Below are 22,229 nucleotides of genomic sequence, written 5' to 3' on the forward strand. Positions count from 1 at the left end.
GAAGCACCTGGGGACAGCTTTTTGTTATAGTAGTTAGGACAAGTGGATAGTTACAGTAGTTAGCACTGCTAGTTAGTTATGGTGGTTAGGACAGCCTGGTAGTTATGGCAGTTTTTTGAATAAAAACTCTGTTAAACCTCAAGTCCCTTGACGTGTCCCTTCCTTGTCCCCCCGTGACTCAGCTGCCCGGAGCAATGCGAGGGGAGAGCGGGCCCAGCCTTGCCCAGAGCTGAGCCCCAGCAGAGCCCCGGCAGAGCCCAGAGCAGCCTCAGCATCGGCAGAGTCAGCCTGGAAGGAGGCGCCTGGAGCCTTCTCGACTGCAGCCGACTCTTGTTTACAAACCGCGTGGGGTGGGAAATGCCACTGGTTCTGCAAGAGGGCAGAGGGGGCCCGGGGAAGGCCCAAGTGCTCCAGGCGAGGCAAAAACCCGCCCAATGCTGGAGAAAAACCACGCCTTTTTCCCCTCCTACGTCGGCCAAAACATTGAATCCTAAACGAAGTCAAACGGGGCAGGGGAGGAGCCCAGGCCCTTCCGTCCCTGCAAACCAAAGCGTCCCTTGCACGGCTCTGAGCCCCGGCGCTGGTGGCCCCGCGGGCGTTGGTTTCTGTCGGGCTCGCTGCCACCAGCCCAGGGCCAGCCCGGGACAGGGCGGGCGCTGGAGGCTGCGGGCGGGGAGATGCGATCCCGGGACACGCATCCGGTGGCACATGCGAGCGCAAGCAGGGGAGGAGCTCCGGCAGTGACGGGGGAAAGGAATAAGGTGAATGTGACTTAAACAAACGAAGCCCGTGAATGTGCTTTAGATAGGGCCAGGGAGCTGTAGGTAGGAAGGAGTGAAAGAAACTATCACTTCCAGAAAATGTTACTGATTGCCATGAACTGCTGCTCAGCCAAGGCCGTGTGAAATTCCTGAACTTAGAGAAGATGAACAAAGATTCAATGGAGTTATTAATACTGCTTTGTTTTACTAAAACAAACAAAATGGGTGTGTGCATATTGGAGGACAGATCGGGAAGTCTGAACCTTCCAAGGAACGGTCCCGGGGACAGAGCAGCCACCTCTGTCCTACCCACAGCAGCCAGGACGAGCCAGCGCTGCTCCGGCACCGGCTCCTGCCGAGGCATCAGCGGCAAGGAGAGCGCGGGCAGCCGCTCCCGCAGCGCCCTCACGCCAGGGCGAACACGGCGCCCACACGGCACAACGAACCCGCCCCAGCCCCCTGCCGCCCCCTCCGCCCGCAGCCAGCGCCGAGCCCCGCCAGAACCGAGCGCGGCTCCCACCTGCGCTGGGGCCACCTCCGAGCTTCGCCGCCGCCTCAGTGGCGGTTCCCAGTCACCCCCAGTATGATCCCAGTCACTCCCAGCATCATCCCAGTCGCTTACAGTCACTCCCACTGTGTTTTCAGTATGGTCCCAGTCACTCCCAATGAGATCCCAGTTGCCTGCAGCGTGGTCCCAGTGCCTCCCAGTCACACCCAGGATGGTTGCTTTCACTCTCAGTAAAAGTCCAGTGTGGCTCCAGTCATTTCCAGTATGAACCCACTCACTCCGTGTATGATTGTATTTGCACCCACTGTGGTCCCAGTTGCTCCCAGTGTCTTGGTTTGAAAGACAGGTGTCTGCCAAGGAAGGCAGGAGTCTCTCCTGAAATGGAAGAAAAAAAATTGCAACCTCCTTCCCTCTGAATTATTATAATTTTGAAATTAAGGACCTTTATAGGCAAAGATATGAGGAACAGGAATAACAGGGTAATATATACTAATATATATACTATAATATATAATATATAATATATAATTTATACTAATATATATCTGTATGTGTATAACCAGTCAAACAAACAGCAATAACTATGACAGTAACAGCAAACAATCACAAACCCAGTCCCAGCCTTCTCGGCTGTCAGGCCGTTTCCCCTCAGGTGCAGTTCCGCTCGCAGCCGGCAGGGGCGCTGGCGGCTCCCGGTGAGCAGGGCAGGTGCGATGGTTCCCCCGCGGCTGCAGGGGGCGCTCCGGAGCGAGCTCGGGGAGCATGCGGCACTGGTGGCCTGGGATCCCGGGAAGGGATGGAACAAAGATTTCAAAAACCCCCTGGACAGCCGATCTCGGTGTCTGGCCGGACCCTCGGGAACAGCAGGCTGGAACAGCAGGGACGAGCACAAATCCCGGGTTTCAGACGAGATGTATCGAACTCCGGAGCTGCAGTGGGAACCCCTGGAGGTCTCGGCAGGCAGGGCATGCGGGGCTACAGAGTAGCAAAGGCTCGAAGCAACAGCAGGGGCGGGCGGCCACAGCCTGGCTCCCAGCAGAGCAGGGAAGGTGGGCTTGGGATCCCGGGGTATCTCCGGTAGAAGGAAAGCAGCTGAAGAAGCAGCCTCTCTCTCCATCCAAACGCCAGGAAACTGACTGCCCGCAAACCCAGGTGAAAGTGATGCACCCCTGCCGCTATGACCAGGTCCTTTGTTTTCCTTAAGCCCCCAGTAATTTGTCCCCCTGCCAACATCTATGGGGAAAATTCCTTTAAGAGAAAAAGAAATAGGAGAAGAACTGCTAAAACCCCAACATTATCCACCCCAAATTTTTCCATACTAACATGTTACATGAAACGGAACCCTTTTAACCATATAAATACATGCATCACCCGAATTATATGCATATATACATGCTGATGCTGATTCAAATACAGAGCCATGGGTAGTTCACCCTAAAACAAGGTCCGCTTGAGGTATGCATCAGGTCTCTCCATTCTTTTGCATCACCCACCAGGAGCACCCTAGTCCCTGAGCAAAGACAACCCCACGGATGGGTTTGTCTTTGCTCAAAGCAGAATTAACCCAAACAGTTTTTCCAAGCATACCTTTCATGTGCACCACTGGAACCTTATCCCCGTCTGTTGTTTGTAGGGGTTTGGATTGGGCAGGGCCTGCTCGGCTGGTGGAGCCTCGGGTGTTAACTAACCTGGTGGCTCTTGCTAAATGCACCTCCCAGTTTTTGAAAGTCCCCCCACCCAGTGCCTTCAAGGTGGTTTTAAGCAATCCGTTACATCGCTCAACCTTCCCAGCTGCTGGTGCATGGTAAGGGATGTGGTACACCCACTCAATGCCATGTTCTCTAGCCCAGGTGTTTATAAGGCTGTTCTTGAAATGAGTCCCATTGTCAGACTCAATTCTCTCAGGGGTGCCATGCCTCCAAAGGACTTGCTTTTCGAGGCCCAGGATGGTGTTCCGGGCAGTAGCGTGAGGCACAGGGTAGGTCTCCAGCCATCCTGTGGTGGCCTCTACCATTGTGAGCACATAGCACTTGCCTTGGCGGGTTTGAGGCAGTGTGATGTAATCAGTCTGCCGGGCCTCCCCATACTTTTATTTGGACCATTGCCCACCATACCACAGGGGCTTCACTCGCTTGGCCTGCTTGACTTCACCGCATGTTTCACAATCATGGATAACCTGGGAGATACTGTCCATGGTTAGATCCACCCCTCGATCTTGTGCCCACTTATAGGTGGCATCTCGGCCCTGATGGCCTGAGGCATCATGGGCGCATCGAGCTAGGAACAACTCTCCTTTATGTTGCCAGTCCAAGTCTATCTGGGACACCTCTATTTTCACAGCCTGATCTACCTGATTGTTGTTACGATGTTCTTCATTAGCCCGGCTCTTGGGGACGTGAGCATCTACATGACGGACTTTCACGGATAGCTTCTCTACTCGAGTGGCAATGCCTTTCCACTCCTCAGCAGCCCAGATTGGTTTTCCACTGTGCTGCCAGTTTGCCTTCTTCCACCTTTCCAGCCAACCCCACAGAGCATTGGCTACCATCCATGAATCAGTGTAGAGGTAGAGCTTTGGCCATTCTCTCTTTCAGCTATGTCAGGACCTAACTGGACAGCTTTGAATTTGGCAAATTGGCTCGATCCACCTTCTCCTTCAGTAGCGTGTGCAACTTGTCATGTGGGGTCCATACAGCGGCTTTTCATTTCCAGCCAGCGCCTACAATTCGGCAGGAACCATCAGTGAAGAGGGCGTATTGTCTTTCACTCTCTGATTGCTCGTTATATGGTGGGGTTTCTTGGGCACGTGTCACTTGCTCCTCTTCTTCTTCAGAAGATAATCCAAAAGTCTCACCTTCCGGCCAGTTCGTAATTATTTCCAAGATCCCAGGGCGATTCGGGTTTCCAATTCAGATGCCCTGGATGATGAGGGCAATCCATTTGCTCCAAGTAGCGTCGGTGGTGTGATGCATGGAAGGAACCTTTCCTTTGGACATCCACTCCAGCACTGGTAGTCAGGGCGCCAGGAGGAGCTGTGCCTCTGTGCCGATTACTTCTGAGGCAGCTTGGACTCCTTCATAAGCTGTCAAGATCTCTTTCTCTGTGGGAGTGTATTTGGCTTCAGACCCTCTGTAGCTTCAGCTCCAGAATCCCAGTGGTCGGCCCCGAGTCTCACCAGGCACCTTCTGTCAGAGGTTCCAGGACAGACCATTGCTCCTGGCTGCAGAGTAGAGCACATTCTTCACCTCTGGTCCTGTCCTGACTGGGCCAAGGGCTACGGCATGAGCAATTTCCTGCTTGATCTGGGCGAAGGCTTGCTGCTGTTCAGGGCCCCAGTGGAAATCGTTCTTCTTGCGGGTAACCAGGTAGAGAGGGCTCACGATCTGTACTCAGGAATGTGCATTCTCCAAAAGCCTATGGCACCTAGGAAAGCTTGTGTTTCCTTCTTGTTGGTCGGTGGAGACATTGCTGTGATCTTATTGATGACCTTGGTGGGAATCTGATGTCGTCCATCTTGCCACTTTACTCCCAGGAGCTGGACCTCTCGGGCAGGTCCCTTGACTTTGCTCTTGATGACAAAACCAGCTTCCAGGAGAATTTGGATGATGGTTTCTCTCTTTCTCAAATACCTCCGATGCCATGTTCCCCCACATGATGATGTCATCAATGCACTGCAGATGTTCTGGGGCCTCACCCTCTTCCAGTGCAGCCTGGATCAGTCCATGGCAGATGGTGGGACTGTGCTTCCACCCCTGGGGCAGTCAGTTCCAGGTGTACTGCAAGCCCCTCCAGGTGAAGGCAAACTGAGGCCTGCACTCTGCTGCCAGAGGAATGGAGGAAAAAGCATTGGCAATGTCAATAGTGGCGTACTACTTTGCTGCTTTGGATTCCAGCTCGTATTGAAGCTCCAACATGTCCGGCACAGCAGCCCTCAACGATGGAGTCACCTCATTCAAAGCACGATAGTCCACAGTCAATCCCCATTCCCCGTCAGACTTGTGCACAGGCCAGATGGGGCTGTTGAAGGGTGAGTGGGTCTTGCTGACCACCCCTTGGCTCTCCAGCTTGCAGACCATCTTGTGGATGGGAATCACAGCATCTCGATTTCTCTGATACTGCCGGCCGTGCACTGTCGAGGTGGCAATTGGCACTCGTTGCTCTTCCACTTTCAGGAGACGAACTGCAGAGGGATTTTCTGATAGTCCAGACAGGGTGTTCAATTGCCTAATGCCCTCTGCCTCCACAGTAGCACTCCCAAATGCCCACCTGAGTCCTTTCGGGTCTTTGTAATACCCATTCTGGAGGAAGTCTATGCTCAGAATACACAGGGCCTCTGGGCTAGTCACAATCGGATGCTTTTGCCACTCCTTCCTAGTCAGGCTCACCTCAGCTTCCAACAACATCAAATCGTGTGATCTCCCGGTCACCCCAGTGATGGATACAGGTTCTTCCCCCACATGTCCCAATGGCATTAAAGTACACTGTGCTCCAGTGTCAACCAATGCATCATATTTTTGTTGCTCTGATGTGCCAGGCCATTGGATCCACACCATCCAGAAAAGCTGGTCCTCCCGTACCGCCTCCTCGCTAGAGGCAGGGCCCCTCTAGACCTGGTTATCATTCTTTCCCTGGGCATACATGTGTCATACATGAAATCCCTATTTGTGCTTGGTCTTTGCATATTAAGTGCTTTAATTAATTTGAGCTTAATATTTTTAAATTGAATGTTAAAATTAACCCATCAGCCCAGGTACACAGATCAAGTTTTTATGGTCTTCCTGTGTTTACTGTATACTTTTACAAGTGTTTTAGGATGTGTTGGATGTATTTTTTTATGTTTTACTTGTACCTTGGTTTCAAGGCAGATTTTAAAAACCCCAGTTGCAACAAACAGCCCAGCCCCCATAGCCATACCCCCGTAAGCTCCATGACTCTTATCTCAACTAATACCACCCCTCTGACAAGGAGGAGCCATTGGTGGACAGAGATAATCTGTCAAAGGGAAAACACCAATCACCTTAAACCAAAGGGGCGGACTGTGGGCGGAGCAAAAGCTATAAAAGGCAGCAAAAGAAAGACACGCCCTCTCATTTTCCCTTCCCCTCCAGCTTGCTAAGTTCAGTGCTGGAGAAACCTACTCCTTTTCAGGGGCCTTTAGAAATATATATATTTCTTTTTGACCAGCCTAGCACTGCAAGTTTTTTTTTTCTACCTGAGGTTCAGAGCTGCCTAAACCTGAAGCTCCTGAATCCCTGCGTTCCTGGGGCATACCTCCTGAGCCACTAGGATCCCAAATTTTTATATTTTGTTAATTTTTGCAATTTTTCAATTTTTCTGTTTCAATAAATTGTTTTAATTTCTACTAAGAGTTGTCTCATTCCTCACAACTCTTTTGGGAACTCGTCCGGGATCCTATTTTTGCCCTAAAATCCAGGTATTTTGGTTAATTTTACTATTTTTGAATTTTTGCGATTTTTTTGTTTTTTTTTCCCTTGGATTTTCTGGGCTCCCACAAGGATTACTGCAGTGGAGAAAGGACACCTCCGGTGGAGAAGGACTTTGTGGTAAGGCTTGAACCCTTCTTAAAGGGAACTTAGTTAGGGACTTACCCTTTTTAAGGGCTATTAGTTTTTGGGGAACCTCCGAGTGGAATTCCTTTGTGAGAGTGTGTGTGGGGGGGTTGGCCGCCCCCAGTGTGTGTGTGAGTGTGCTTGAAAGGGTTCATTTTTAAGGGCACCACGAGGGATCACCCTTTAGAGACACAGAGGGGAGGATCGAGTGTGGTGATCAGCCTTTCTGGGGGGAGGTTTCCACATTTTAGGGGTGTGCGCAGCCCCAAATTCAGTTTTATTAGTGTCTCAGTCTCCTCGGCTCTATGACTGAGGAGAAACCTCATTTTAAACCCCTTCTTTTCTTCTTCTCGGCTGGGGCGGCCGCCATTTTGAAGTTTTGAACTTCGGCGTGGTCTGCTGCCGCGTGGTCGGCCGCCATTTTGAAATTTCGAGCGGCCGCGTGGTCGGCCGCCATTTTGAAGTTTCAGGTTTCCACGTGGTCGGCCGCCATTTTGAAATTTCGGGTTTCCACGTGGTCGGCCGCCATTTTGAAATTTCGGGTTTCGGCAGGGGCAGCCGCCATTTTGTGTCCTTTTAATTTGAACTGCACCCCTTTTGCTGTTCTAAGTGCTTGTGTGAACTTGTTTTAGTTGCACTCTTGTAGTCAGTGCTATCTAGCACCTTTATACTTTCTGTTAGTTTGGAGTGTTTGAGTTATTGGATTATAGTTGTAATTTGCTTTATTTGCTTTAATCATAAGACACCACTTTGATATTTTGAATTACTGTTTGTGTTATTTATTATAATCTTTTTCCTTTAATTTGATTATAAATATTTTAAATTTATCTCTCCTTTGCTAATAAAGACAACTCCTGTTTCTTAAGTATTATATATATATAGCCATCTAAATTTCAGTTATACTTTAAACAATTTCAATACACATTAATTATTCTTATTAAAATTAAAGTTCTTTTTTGCACCATATTTGTTTCTCACCAGCCTACCATATTTAATTTTTTTTCCACAGATTCACCATCATTAATTACCTTATACATCTATTATTCCTACTTACTTTTCTCTACATTAGTTGTATTGTATTTTAGGCTTATAAATCTATTATCATTGTATTTTTTTATTGTGATAGTGTATTGATTCTAGGTTATTTTGTAATATTATCTCCTTCTACAATATTCTAATTGTTTTATATAATATAATACTTTGGTTTATTTAAAAAAAAAAATTTTTTTTTTCTTCTGCACAAGCTACTTGTTTGCTTCCCAGTAACAAAATGGGACAAGCAAATAGCAAAAAGAAAGACCTAATGAAGAAATACAAAATCTTCCCAGAGAGTCCATTAGGACAAATGCTCCTAAAGTGGGAAGAAAATCTTTTAACTAAAGAAAAAGACCAGTGCCAAATGATTAGGTACTGTGTTTTTAAGTGGCCAAAACATAGAATTAACAAAGATGGGCTTAAATGGCCCAAGTATGGGTCTTCTGAAAAATGGCTTTGTGAGGCTTTGCATTCTTATGTACATTACAAAGCTCCAAAACATTCTGATGAATTAGACTATGCTAAAATTTGGTTAAATTATTGGCAAAAACAAAATGAAGACCAAGGCAAGAAAATAGAATTGGAAGAGGAAACTAAATCTAATTCAATTGGACTTAATAAAAATTCAAACCAATTTTTTTCCATTGCAGAAGAACACAAACAGAAAGAAAAACAAAAACCTAAATTAAATAAACCAAAGTGGGACCCCCTAGACTACCTTCCTCCAGTAACTCCTCCAGAAAGGAGGGTCCAAATTGAACAAGAAAGGGTCCTTCCTTCATCAAGCCACCCAATCGAAAGGGACTCAGAAAATGAGAATGAAAGTGAAAAAGAAAATTCTGTTCCTTCCTGCTCTCACAAAAAGACAACCGGACAAAGGATTTCTTCTAGCCAGGATGGCCCAGCATCTTGCACTAGAAAGAAATCATTTAAAACACCTGACTGTCTCACCTGCCTTAGCACTCCCCATGAGTCTAAAATTTTACCTCTTAGGGAGGTACCCATGGGAAATGTTCAAGGAGGAATTGGTTATGTAGTTGTACCTCTAGCTTCATCTGAGGTATGAGAATTTAAAAAAGAAATGAAAAGCCTGATGGCTGACCCAATTGGTCTAGCTGACCAATTTGATCAATTCCTCGGCCCTAATATTTATAATTGGGGAGAGATACAATCCATCCTACACTCCTTATTCACCATTGAGGAACGAAAATTGATTAGAGCTGCAGGAGTGACAGTCTGGGACAGAGAAAATAATTCTAATCAGGGCTCAATTGGAGAACAAAAATTACCACTGACAGACCCTGAATGGAACCCAAATTCAGAAGAGGGCAGGAGGAACATGAAAGACTACAGAAATTTAATTATAAAAGGGATTAGAGAAGCTGTTCCTCGAGTTAATAATATGAAAAAAGCATTTTATGGGGAACAGGAAAAGGATGAGTCCCCAACAGCTTGGATGGCTCAGTTAAGGAATAACATTCAACTTTATTCTGTCATTGACTTAGACAGTGAGGGAGGCAAAACTATGCTAAAGGTACATTTTGTGCTTCACTCCTGGCCTGACATCAGGAAAAAATTGGAAAAATTGGGAAAATGGCCAGAGAGGGAACTAGATGAATTACTGGAGGAAGCCCAAAAAGTCTTTGTTAGGAGGGATGAAGAGAGGATGAAGGCTAAAAGCCGAATAATGAATAACAGTACTAGTGCTCCAATCCACAATCCTCCTACACAAAGAACTTCCCAAAGGGGCATCCCACAACAGCAAACCCAAATCTGCCCTCAGCAACAGCCCCAAGTTTGTGCTTGCAATATAAAATCTACCACAACTGCTCAAAGACCTGAGAGGTTAATTTGCACATACTGTAATAAACCAGGCCACGGGCAGTGGTACTGTTTTAAAAAGCAGAGAGATCAAGGAGTCCTTCAAATGGAGGGACAAATTTTGAACAACTGAAGGGGTCAGGGGCTTTATTCTCTGGGGCAAAAACATCTTAAAGAGCCCTTGATAAAATTAGAAGTTGGATCCCAGAGACAACAAGTGGAGTTTTTAGTGGACACAGGTGCTGAAAGAACCTGTGTCACTGAAACACCTCCAGGATGTTTTATTTCTCAAGATATATTAGATATATATGGTGCTAATGGTGAAAGCTTTGTTGTTCCTGTAATTAAAAATGTAACCTTTTCCATACAAGGACGCACCCATACAGGGGATGTGCTATACCTACCTCAAGCTGGGATCAATCTTTTAGGACGTGACTTCCAAATGCCTCTGAGGGTTGGGGTGGTACCGCAAGGTGGAAAAATGACCACTAAATTGTTTGTTTTATCTTTAGTAGATGAGCAACACATTGACCCGGTAGTGTGGGCCAAACCTGGCAACCGGGGAAAAATGGACATCACACCTCTAACAATTGAGTTGCTCCCAAATAGCCAGCCAGTACGTATACCACAATATCCCCTCTCCAAGGACAAAAGAAAGGGCCTGAAGCCTGTTATCATGGACTTATTACAAGATAGAATTCTTGAGACCTGCAAATCCAGTTACAACACTCCAATTTTGGCTGTCCAGAAACCAGATAAGTCATTCCGGCTTGTACAAGATCTGCGTGAGGTCAATAAGAGAGTCCAAACCAGGTATCCACTGGTGCAGGACCCCTATACACTCCTGAGTCGGGTACCCCCAGCACATGCCTGGTTCTCTGTTATTGACCTTAAAGATGCTTTCTGGTCATGTCCTCTAGATTCTCATTGCAGAGACATCTTTGCATTTACCTGGGAGGATCCAGACACTGGACGGAAGCAGCAGCTGTGCTGGACTCGCCTGCCTCAAGGTTACACCGAGGCACCCACACTCTTTGGCCAAGCGCTAGAAGATTTGCTAAGTTCCTTTTCTCCACCCGAAGGGATTCAGGTAACCCAGTACGTAGACGACCTGCTCCTCTCTGGGGAACAGGAGTCTACGGTAAGAACTGCTACAATTCAGTTACTGAATTTTCTAGGGAGGAACGGGCTGAGGGTGTCAAAACCTAAATTACAATTTGTGCTACAGGAGGTGAAGTATTTGGGACATCTAATTGGCCATGGCACAAAAAAACTCAGTGCTGAAAGAGTAGAAGGAATCCTAAATCTACCACCTCCAACTTCAAAACGAGAAATTCGGCAATTATTAGGCCTATTTGGATACTGCAGACTGTGGATTGATCAGTATTCACAATCTGCCAAATTTTTATATGAAAAACTAATGGAAGAAGAACCTTTTAATTGGACTAATTCAGACACACAAAAATTACAAAATCTGAAAGAGAAATTAACAAAAGCACCTGTTTTAAGCCTCCCTTCACTAGAAAAGCCCTTCAATCTATTTGTTAATGTGGAGAAGGGAATTGCCTATGGCGTCTTGACCCAGGAGTGGGGAGGAGTCAGGAAGCCGGTTGCTTTTCTTTCCAAATTACTAGATCCAGTGTCCAGAGGATGGCCCGTCTGTATCCAGTCCATCGCCGCAGCAGCCGTTCTGGTCTCGGAGAGTCAAAAACTCATTTTTGGTGGAGACTTGACAGTGCATACACCACACTCAATCAAAACCATTTTAGCTCACAGGGCTGCAGAGTGGTTAACTGACCCAAGAATAGTCAAATATGAAGCCATTCTCATGCACTCAGACCACCTGAGGTTAGTTGTGTGTACACACCAAAATCCAGCTCAATTTCTTTATGGTACCCCATCAGAAAAAGAAATTGAACACAATTGCATTGAGATAATTGACATCCAAACAAAAGTCAGAGAGGACCTGGTGGACTGCCCCCTCAATGAAGGGGAAATCCTCTTCATTGATGGGTCATCTCGAGTGGTGGATGGAAAACGATGCTCTGGCTATTCAGTGGTCGATGGACACCAAATGTGTGTGCTAGAAAAGGGCAAATTGCCACCAACCTGGTCAGCTCAGGTCTGTGAGCTCTATGCCCTAGAAAAAGCACTCCACCGACTAGCAGGAAGCATCGGGACCATTTACACTGACTCCAGATACGCTTATGGCGTAGTCCACACCTTTGGAAAAATCTGGTCTGAAAGGGGGTTCCTAAACACCAAAGGGAAAGATATCCTACATAAGGAATTGATCCTAAAAATTCTAAAAGCACTGCAACTGCCTCAGGTGATCTCAGTGGTGCATATTCCAGGTCATCAATCAGGAACCACAAAAGAAGCTCGAGGGAACAACCTAGCAGACTTGGCAGCAAAAGAAGCAGCAGTGGAAGAAGAGGTAAAAGTGATGGAACTGAACCAACTTCCAACTAACACCACCACAACTGACACTACTCCACAAACTAAGATTTTACCCACGCCCATTTTTACTGATCAGGAAAAACAAAAATTAGCTTTAATTGGTGCTAATGAGGATTCTCAAGGCCGCTGGTATTTACCAGATAAACGCCAAATTTTAAACAAAAATTTAACCCGAGAAATTCTACAAAATATCCACCAAAGCAATCATTGGGGTTCAAAGGCTCTGGCGGATCACTATTTCAGAACCTTTGGATGCACTGGTGTTTATGAAATAGCCAACCAAATAACCCGGGACTGTGTAATCTGTCAAAAAGTTAACAAAAAGGTAATGAAAAAGAACACTGGCGGAGGAATTGAATTAGCAATCAGGCCTTTCCAAAACATTCAAATTGACTTTACAGAAATGCCTCCTGTCCAGAGGTGGAAATACCTATTGGTAATCGTTGATCACCTTACTCACTGGGTGGAAGCTATTCCAACTGTCAATGCAACAGCCCAGACAGTGAGTAAGGTGATCCTCGAGCAAATTATCCCCCGTTATGGGATAGTCCACCGCATAGATTCAGATCGAGGTACCCATTTTACCTCCCAAATTGTACAACAATTGGCTCAGCAATTAGGAACAAATTGGAGATTACACACCCCGTGGCATCCACAGAGCTCTGGGAGAGTGGAACGGATGAACCAGACAATCAAGAACACCCTCACAAAATTAATGCTGGAAACAAAATGGACCTGGGTAAAATGCCTTCCACTTGCTCTTCTTAGAATTAGAACGCAGCCAAGATCTGATTTGGGTTGTTCACCATATGAGATGTTGTATGGATTACCCTACCTTGCTACACCACAAGAGTTGAATGTGAAAGAGTGTGGAAACACCAATGTACAACAATATGTACAGATAATTGCCAAAAATCTAGAGTTGCTAAGGGAAAGAGGTTTTCTACCACAAACTCCCCCACTTGATTTTAATTTACATCACATCAATCCAGGTGACTGGGTGTTAATAAAATCCTGGAAAGAAAAGTCATTAACCCCATCCTGGGAAGCTCCATTTCAGGTCCAGCTAACCACTGAAACAGCTGTCCGGACATTTGAAAAGGGCTGGACGCATGTCAAGAGGGTGAAGGGTCCAGTAACAGCACCAACTGAAGAAAAGAAACCTCCAGACAAACCATCAAACTAAACACCCTGTTTGAAAGCTCCACTCAGCATCCCTCAGTCCAAGTTAATAAAACCCTGTACTCCCAGTTCTTCCCCAGTTATACCTCAGTAATAAGTGCTAGCTACAAGTTGTTAAATTAAGTTGAAAATATTTTGCTGTTAATTCTGTTCTTTGTTATTCCCTTTTACAGATTCTGCCTTCACACAACCATATTGTCACATCAACTGTATAGTAAGGCTCCATTTGAAGCCAGCATTCTCTTTCAATAACAGTCCAATCAGACTCCAAAATTACGGGCACGATAACTCTAATCTTTGACAAGGCCAACCCTAAAATAACCATGAGTTTCCAGAAGCCTGAGATCACTGAAGAACCATCTGAAGGTGAGAAGCCTAAAGAAAGGACGAAAGAAGCAAAGATGACAAGCCCCACCAGCAGAGGCAACCCAAATGCTGACAGCTTCTCTCGGGTATGCCTAAAGGGGAAAGTGAGCAACATCCTGCTACTAAATGTCATCTGTCTCTGGGTCCTCTGGCCTCCCTTTACACAAGCAGCCGACAGCCGCTGTAACAGATGTTACAAAACTGTGTACCAGGCACAAGGAGGCTCATTCCAAATTCGACACTTTTTCCGAGCACATACTTATGTTAATCCATCTTGTTACAACATAACAGGGTTGAGTATCTGCTCGGAAAAAGGTCACAAGTATTGGATTGGCAAAAACATTGGCACCCAAATACATAAGCAGAAGGGAGAGTGCCCCTCCCAAGACGATTGGCTCTGTTTCAATTTTAGATACATAACCAAGACAGAAGATTTGTTAAAAAGAAAGACCTATGACACTGACCTGATCCAAGAGGTGGTCATAGAAGAAAAGGAAAAACAAAAAGAAAACAATCCTTTGATGTCAAGGAAAAACTTATTTATTGACCTGGCAGAAAGGATTGGACAACAGCTAAATTTAACAAATTGCTGGGTGTGCGGAGGAACTTTAGAATCGGAGAGTTGGCCTTGGCGGGGAGTCAGTCTTGGACCCCCCGATTTACTCCGACTGAGTAATCTCTCCCCCACAACCCGACATGACAATGAAACCTGGCTGCTAAGCAATACTGTTATTGGAGAAGAATGCATCTGGAGGAAAGGAAGAAAATTTTTAGAAGAAGTTGGTGAGACAATATGCAAAAGGTACCTGGTAACTGATGGGCAAAAACACTGGTGGATACCTCAAGAACCAGATGTATTCTGGTCTGCAGAAAAGGTTAAAAACAAAAATTGCATTTTGAATCCTGTTAAAAAACTCTGGCAGTGCTGGGATCAAGGAAATCCATACTCTGTCCTGCCACAAATTTCCAAGTACTGGATTACAGCAGCAAGTATACAACCCCACTTCTGGGAAGCACCACAAGACCTCTATTGGATCTGTGGTAACCGAGCTTATTCCAACTTACCACCTTGCTGGAAAGGGAGCTGCACTCTTGGAGCCATTCAACCAAACTTTTTCCTACTTGCTGAAAACGCTGGAGCCCACCTTGGAATCTCCCTTTATGATGAACTTTTCCGTACTAAGAGACGTAATAGGAGGGACCCAGAGATGGGGAGAAGAAGAGTGGCCAGCCGAGAGGATCCTAGAGACTTATGGACCTGCAACATGGGCACAGGATGGGAGCTGGGGGTACCGAACTCCCATCTACATGCTAAACCGGATCATCAGATTGCAAGCACTAATTGAGGTAATCACTAATGAGACCTCTCTTGCTCTTGAACTGCTTAACACACAGCAAGGGCAAACTTGAGCAGCCGTGTACCAAAATCGGCTGGCATTGGACTATTTACTAGCAGAAGAAGGTGGAGTATGCGGCAAGTTTAACACCTCAGACTGCTGCATCCATATTGATGATCACGGCGAAGCCATCACCAAGATTACCCAAAACATCAGGAAACTAGCCCATGTTCCAGTGCAGAAATGGCAGCCCTTGATCACTTCTGAATGGTGGGAAAATATTTTCCAAGGACAATGGTGGAAGAAAGCTTTAATAATTGTTGGACTTTCCCTTACAGGACTTATTTTTCTCCCTTGTTTAATCCCTTGTTTCATCCGTCTAATCACCACTGTCGTCCAAAGCATGCCACTGATCCAGGATCTTCAAGGACAACAGCAGCGTCCACCATTCGCTCAAAAGATTATGCATATCAATAATAGTAACAATAAGAAAACCAGAAAGGAGAGAAAAATTGCCCAGCAAGTGTGGGACAGTTTTAAAGAGCTTGAATCTATCCCTGAAGAGCTATCCACCTCCACTTAAATGCAAAGACCAAAGATGCAAGCATAAGAGAAAAAGGGGGGACTTGTCATACATGAAATCCCTATTTGTGCTTGGTCTTTGCATATTAAGTGCTTTAATTAATTTGAGCTTAATATTTTTAAATTGAATGTTAAAATTAACCCATCAGCCCAGGTACACAGATCAAGTTTTTATGGTCTTCCTGTGTTTACTGTATACTTTTACAAGTGTTTTAGGATGTGTTGGATGTATTTTTTAATGTTTTACTTGTACCTTGGTTTCAAGGCAGATTTTAAAAACCCCAGTTGCAACAAACAGCCCAGCCCCCATAGCCATACCCCCGTAAGCTCCATGACTCTTATCTCAACTAATACCACCCCTCTGACAAGGAGGAGCCATTGGTGGACAGAGATAATCTGTCAAAGGGAAAACACCAATCACCTTAAACCAAAGGGGCGGACTGTGGGCGGAGCAAAAGCTATAAAAGGCAGCAAAAGAAAGACACGCCCTCTCATTTTCCCTTCCCCTCCAGCTTGCTAAGTTCAGTGCTGGAGAAACCTACTCCTTTTCAGGGGCCTTTAGAAATATATATATTTCTTTTTGACCAGCCTAGCACTGCAAGTTTTTTTTTCTACCTGAGGTTCAGAGCTGCCTAAACCTGAAGCTCCTGAATCCCTGCGCTCCTGGGGCATACCTCCTGAGCCACTAGGATCCCAAATTTTTATATTTTGTTAATTTTTGCAATTTTTCAATTTTTCTGTTTCAATAAATTGTTTTAATTTCTACTAAGAGTTGTCTCATTCCTCACACATGCTAGAGGTCCCTTCAAGGAGATCCAACATATCATCCTCCCTTCTGTAATACCTGGCAGCTCGGTCACGGGAAGCTGAGGCTACTTTCACCTTAGCAGAATTCCCTCGGTTAGTACCGCCCTCATTGATTTCACGCACCTGCACTGCCAGGACAGAAGTGGGTTTCCCATCCCACCTTCTCATGTCTTCCCCATGCACGCACAGAAAAAAACCACAGCTCAGCTCGTGGGGTGTACCCTCTCTCTCTAGCTGGGGAACTTGGGGGCTCTGACTTGGGGGCCTGTGACTCGCACTGGTGCCACACTGACCTTCCTCATCTCCTCCCTCATCTCCTCCCTCACTTCCTTCCTCATCTCCTTCATCTCCTCTTTGAGGTCCTGGACCACAGCAGAGACATGAGCTTTCAGCGGACCATTGACCATACTGTCATAATTCCTGAGCTTGTTGGTGACAGAGCCCACTGTTTCTCAGTTATTGTCAGCATCAATCGTTGCAATGAAGGTGGTGTATTGCGGTGGCCCTTGCTTTGCCAGGTTCCACATCATCTGTCCTGTGCACCTGACCTTATCGGGGTCATTATCATGCTGTCCATCCCTCCCAAAGAGTACCTCTAATACTGCCACCTCTCTTAGCTGCTGGATCCCTTCCTCGAGTGTCTTTCACTGCATTCTATGATGGTACTCCTGCATTCTCTCTTTGTGAATGAACCTTTCTCTCACACTCATTAAGAGCCGCTCCCAGAGAGAAAGGGGTTCTGGCTCCCTCACAAATATCTGGTCCACACCTGGGTTCTGGGTCAGCGATCCCAGATACCTTGCCTCACCACTATCCAGTTGCACACCTGTGCCCATAAGGTCCCAAAGCTGAAGCAGCCAGGTTGTATAATGCTCACGCCCCCTTCGCACAATGTCTTTTCACATATTACAGAGACTATCATACGACAGGGACTCATTGATGATTTCTGGCTCGGGCTCTCCTGCTGGTTGTGAGGGCCCTGGCTCCCCATCATCATTAACTGGTCGTACTGATTTGGTCTTCTACTTCCTCCTCTGCACAGGGGCGACTGCTGCTGGCTGTGATTGTCCTTGTGATTCAGCTGGAGCCTGGACGGCTGTTGTTGTTTTGTTTGACTGGTTATATATCTATATATATATATATATGTAGTAAAGAACTGTTATTCCTATTTCCCACATCTTTGCCTAAAGACCCTTGATTTCAGAATTATAATAACTCAGGGGGAAAGGGGTTATATCTGCCACTTCAAGGGAGGCTTCTGCCTTCCTTAGCAGACACCTGTCTTTCAAACCGAGACACAAGGCCACGCAGCTTTACACAGAAATTCATACATCGATAAAACTGTACAACGGGATGCAGGTTTACACAGAAACTGATACACAGGAAAACACAACAATCTGTGCTGTGTGAATACACTGACTTCTGTATAAAAATGGCTCCACGCAGCGGGAACCGATCCAGAACTGTGCGATTACCAAAGGACCCATCGACACTTCCATTCCCTTGGAACTAAAGACACAGGACTGTAGAGCTCTCCAACTGCGTACATTCCTGTCTGGGGGTGACTTTATGATGTGTATCCCCTATCGCTGCTCTCTGCCCAGAAATCAATCCTGTGCCTTTCTGTGCCTTTAAACTGAGCCCGACGGGGGAGAGAGAAAACACCGAGCGAACTTTTCAAAGCGGTTGTTCAAGGACACAGACACACACTCCTCTGCGTTCTGCTGCGGCAGCGAGAAGAGCGGAGGGAGCGCCCTGCTTGCTTTCCAGCGCGCTTTCGGCTCCTTTTCTCCAGAGGGAGACGGAGAGTTGAAGTTTGTTTTCCTGGGACTTGGGCTTTTTCCCTTCTTCTCTTCTGGACTGTTTCAACATCAGACCACATTGGGAGAATTTTCCACCGAGGCCCTGGAGGACACCAACCCAGCTCCAAGGAGGAGGAGGAGAGAGAGCACACCTACAGAAGGACTCTGAAATCTTCCCAGGTTTCTCTCCACAGCGAGAGGTTTTAGTATTCAGCATTATTATCCTTTTCCTGTGTGTTTGTTAAATAAATAGGTTCTTTTTCACTTTCCTCAGAGGAAAATATTTTTTTCCCAGACCTGATGGGAGAGGGCTGGTTGTACCCTGCCTTCTGTCAGAGGATATTTTCCTCCAAATTTGTCCAAAGCAGCACACTAAAATAAGTCAGTATTTATTTTGAGGGAAAATGATTTCTAATGGCATTTTGAGGGTCAACAAATACAAAGATAATAATAAGGATAAATACAAAGGAATAAATACAAAGAAATAAATACAAAGAAATACAAAGAAAATATAAAGAGGTGAAACAGGGCAGGAGCTCACTGGACTGGTCCTTGGCAGCGCCTGGGCAGGCCCTGCATGAATTTGGCTGCCTGAATGCAGCTCTTGCCTGGGCCCCAGGGGTGGCCCCCTCTGGGTGTCTCTCCCAGCACCACAGGGATGCTCCTGCCCCTTCCCTGCTGCCCCAGGGTTCTGCAAGCGCCTTCTGGGGCCACCCAGACACCTGCCTGGGCCTCTGGAGGCCCCATGACACAATGCAGACAGGGACTGAATCAAAGTTTCCTTGGAAGATGGAGGCAGGAGAATATTGCCCACCATCTTCTTTCCAGCTGCCCTCCACACTCCTGCAAATCCTGCTGGGACACTCAGGCTCTCCATTCCGGGGCTCTGCAGCTCCCATGCAAACCCATCCATCACTGTGTCCCCTCTCACATGGATATCAAGGAAATGACACAGCAATATCTAGAAAATGTGAACTTGATTAATTTGACTGCTCTAAAAGTCTACAGCTGGGGGTTGATTGGAAGACTACGGGGTGAGAATCTTATGCCTCCAAAAAGGGTCAACAGTTTGGAACTGGAACACTCAGGGAAACTTCAGCTTCTGGGGGAAAAGGTGCCCTTCCTCCTCTCTCCCTTTGCTTTATACATCTGAGCTGGAGTCATATGGTTGGAACATCCCCTTGGCTGATTTGGGTCCACTGGCCTGGCTGTGTCCCCTGCCAGGATCCTGCCCACTCCCATCCCCTCTGATGGGGAAGGAATGGCAGAGGGACAGCGCTGCTGGGCAGTAGCCAGAACACCGCTCTGTTTCCAGCACCCGTCCAGCTACCAATGCAAAGCACAGCCCTGGAAGGCCCGTGAACTTTCCCTCAGGCAGACGCAACACACGGGACTTGAGCTGCCAGCGGCCCAGGTCACCCGCTGCCAGCCCCGCTCCTTGGACCTTGTGTACCCACAAGCAGACACAAAGTGTTTCTGCTGCTCCCCCTCCTGCACAAATCCACAGAGAGCTGGGATTTTTCCAAGTCTCGTGTCTCCGTTGTACTGTATTCCCAAAGAAGCAGCAGCCCCTCCCGATGAACACGGCGAGTTGCACGGATGCTTGTCAGCTCCACTGCCTGCCTAGAAATCTGGAAACTGCTTCTAAATGCTGCTCCCTGCAGCTCTTGGGCACCGACTGACACAGAGCTGGGAAACAAATCCCCTGGCTGCTGGCTGACAAGGTGAGTTCCGCCAGAGTCAGAGCTCTGTGGGAAGTCTCTATCCACGCCTCTCCTTTGAATAGATCCACACACGGGGTGCGCAGGGACGTGTCCTGTATGGAAAGGAAGGAGTGTGCCAGCACTGTGACTGACACTTTCCCTCTCCATGTGCGTTCCACAGCCACGGGTACACAGACGTGATGGAAACCCTCGCACAGCCAGAGCCTTCTGTCCCTGCAGAACGGAGCCGGCGGGTGGGGGCGGTTGGTGGGCAGCGAGTCCCGGACAGCGGGCGAGATCCGGCTCCACAGGTGCCAGGCCCCACTAAGGCTTAATGCCGCCTCCTCGGCAACAGGAAAGGCCTTCAGCCTCGTCCCTGCCCAGAGGGGCAGTGCTGGCCTGGCTGCACAGCTCGTTTTCCCCACAGGTTGCAGGAGATGAGATCACAACACTTGCAAACACCGACTGCGAGCCACAGCTCTGGGTGCTCACCATGAACCTCAGCTCTGCCAGCGCTGTCTGCCCCAGGCTCCAGGGGATGCAGTGGGAGCCCGGCTGGGCTCTGCCCTGGGGCCATCCTCCAGGGACAGCTGCACACAGGGAGCATTTGGTTGCCACAAAGAGCCAGGCCATGGCTGCAGGGAGCTGCTCCAGGTGTGGCCTGCACTGCTGTGTGCTGCGCTCTGGGGCTGCTGCTCCCCGCAGAGGGGACTGCACTGGGGTGCCAGAGGAGACAGAGAAGCTCCAGCTTAAGCCTAACTGGGCTGGGGGGCTGGGCTGGGAAGAGTGGCGAGGGTCAAGGGCATTCACAGAGCTCATCCTGCTCTGTGAAGAACGAGGAAAAGGAAGTGGGAAGCCAGCAGTGAGCAGAGCTGAGGCCTGGAGAGCAGCTCTGAATGACCCCCAAATCTCACCAGAGCTCTGAGACATTGCTGTTCTTCAGCCAGTGACAACATGAGTCCCTAAACCTGGGGCTCACTCTTCCTCATGGCCAGGGGCATCAAGGAAGGCTACAGTGCAATGGGGACTGCGGTGAGCTGGGAACTCACTGGGGGAAAGAGGGAGCACTTGTGGAGCAAAAGGCAGGTGGGGGAGAGAACTGTTGAGAGAAAGGCTGAGCTTCAGCTTGAGCAAGCTGAAAAATGGCATTGGGGGTCATCCCAGACTGATTTCATTTCAGGAGTTACTGAACAAGTTTGTTATTGGGGGGGTGTCATATTTTCCCCTGGAGGTGCACGCTCTGCAAACTTGAGCTGCACTGCCGAGCTGCTCAAGCACGTCTCTGCTGCAGGTCACGGCGTTTCTTCTTTGGCTTCTCGTGGCCCCGGGGCTGAGCCACAGCAGAGCCCTGGCGGAGCCCAGAGCAGCCTCAGCATCCACAGAGCCCGGCTGCAAGGAGAGAAAGCAGAAAGCGCCCGTCAGCTGAAGGCTCCCGTCCCCCTTGTCCCAGCCGCCCGCGGTGCCCAGGCCGTGCTGGCCGCGCTCAGAGCGCTGCCCAAAGCTGCCCAGCATTGCTGCCTCTGGCAGGAGAGCAGGAGGGCAGGACACATGCCCAGCCTGCAGCCGGCCGTGGCACAGCCACCTCCTCAGCAGCTGCCCAGAGCGGGATGCTGCTGCGCCCGCTGCCATCTCCCAAAAGCCCTTATCCCAGCCGTGCCAAGAGGACGGGCACCCACCTCACGCCTCCCGCCGCCAGAAGAAAAGCTGCTCCCAAACGGTGTCCTCAGCCCTTCTCCAAGGGCACGTCCCACCCACGCCACAGCTGCTCCCAAGCACTTCGCCATCCGGACCAGACAGCACCTAGAATGCTTCCTTTGGAAAAACAAACCATAAACCAGTGAAAAGAGATTACAGACAAAAAGGTAAAACAAGGAAAAAGGTAAAAAATCTTCTCTCTGCTGGGGCCTTGAGGAAGGCCCAAGCCCGCCATGTGAGGGAAAAACCCACCCACAGGCCAGGGCAGCCCACGCTTTCTGCCTTCCCCCTGCACTGCCCCCAAAAGTCATGCTGAGCCCAAAGCCAACAAGGGCAGTGGAGCAGCCCAAGCCCTTCCTTGCCTGCAGAGCCAAGCAGCCCATGCACAGCTTCTGGTGTCCAACCTCTGCTCCCACCATGGGGCTTTGTTTGTGTCGGGCTGGCTGCCCCAGCCCCAGCCCCAGGGCGGGCCACGGTGGGTGCTGGGGGCTGTTGGCAGGGCCAGGAGCAGACTCCCAGTTCAAAACCAGCCCAGCCCATCCCCCCAGCCCTGCCAAAAAGCAGCTTGGCAGCCGACTGAAGAATTGGTTGCATCCGCCC

The 22,229-nt window shown here is 48.2% G+C and overlaps 1 pseudogene; it reads left to right on the forward strand.

Annotated features, from left to right (window-relative positions):
• Positions 1 to 22,229, forward strand: part of LOC138102437 (uncharacterized) — a 705,988-nt pseudogene that overhangs the window by 491,360 nt on the left and 192,399 nt on the right.

The sequence above is a fragment of the Aphelocoma coerulescens genome, unplaced genomic scaffold (assembly GCF_041296385.1).
Source record: "Aphelocoma coerulescens isolate FSJ_1873_10779 unplaced genomic scaffold, UR_Acoe_1.0 HiC_scaffold_75, whole genome shotgun sequence".
Taxonomy (NCBI): Eukaryota; Metazoa; Chordata; class Aves; order Passeriformes; family Corvidae; genus Aphelocoma; species Aphelocoma coerulescens.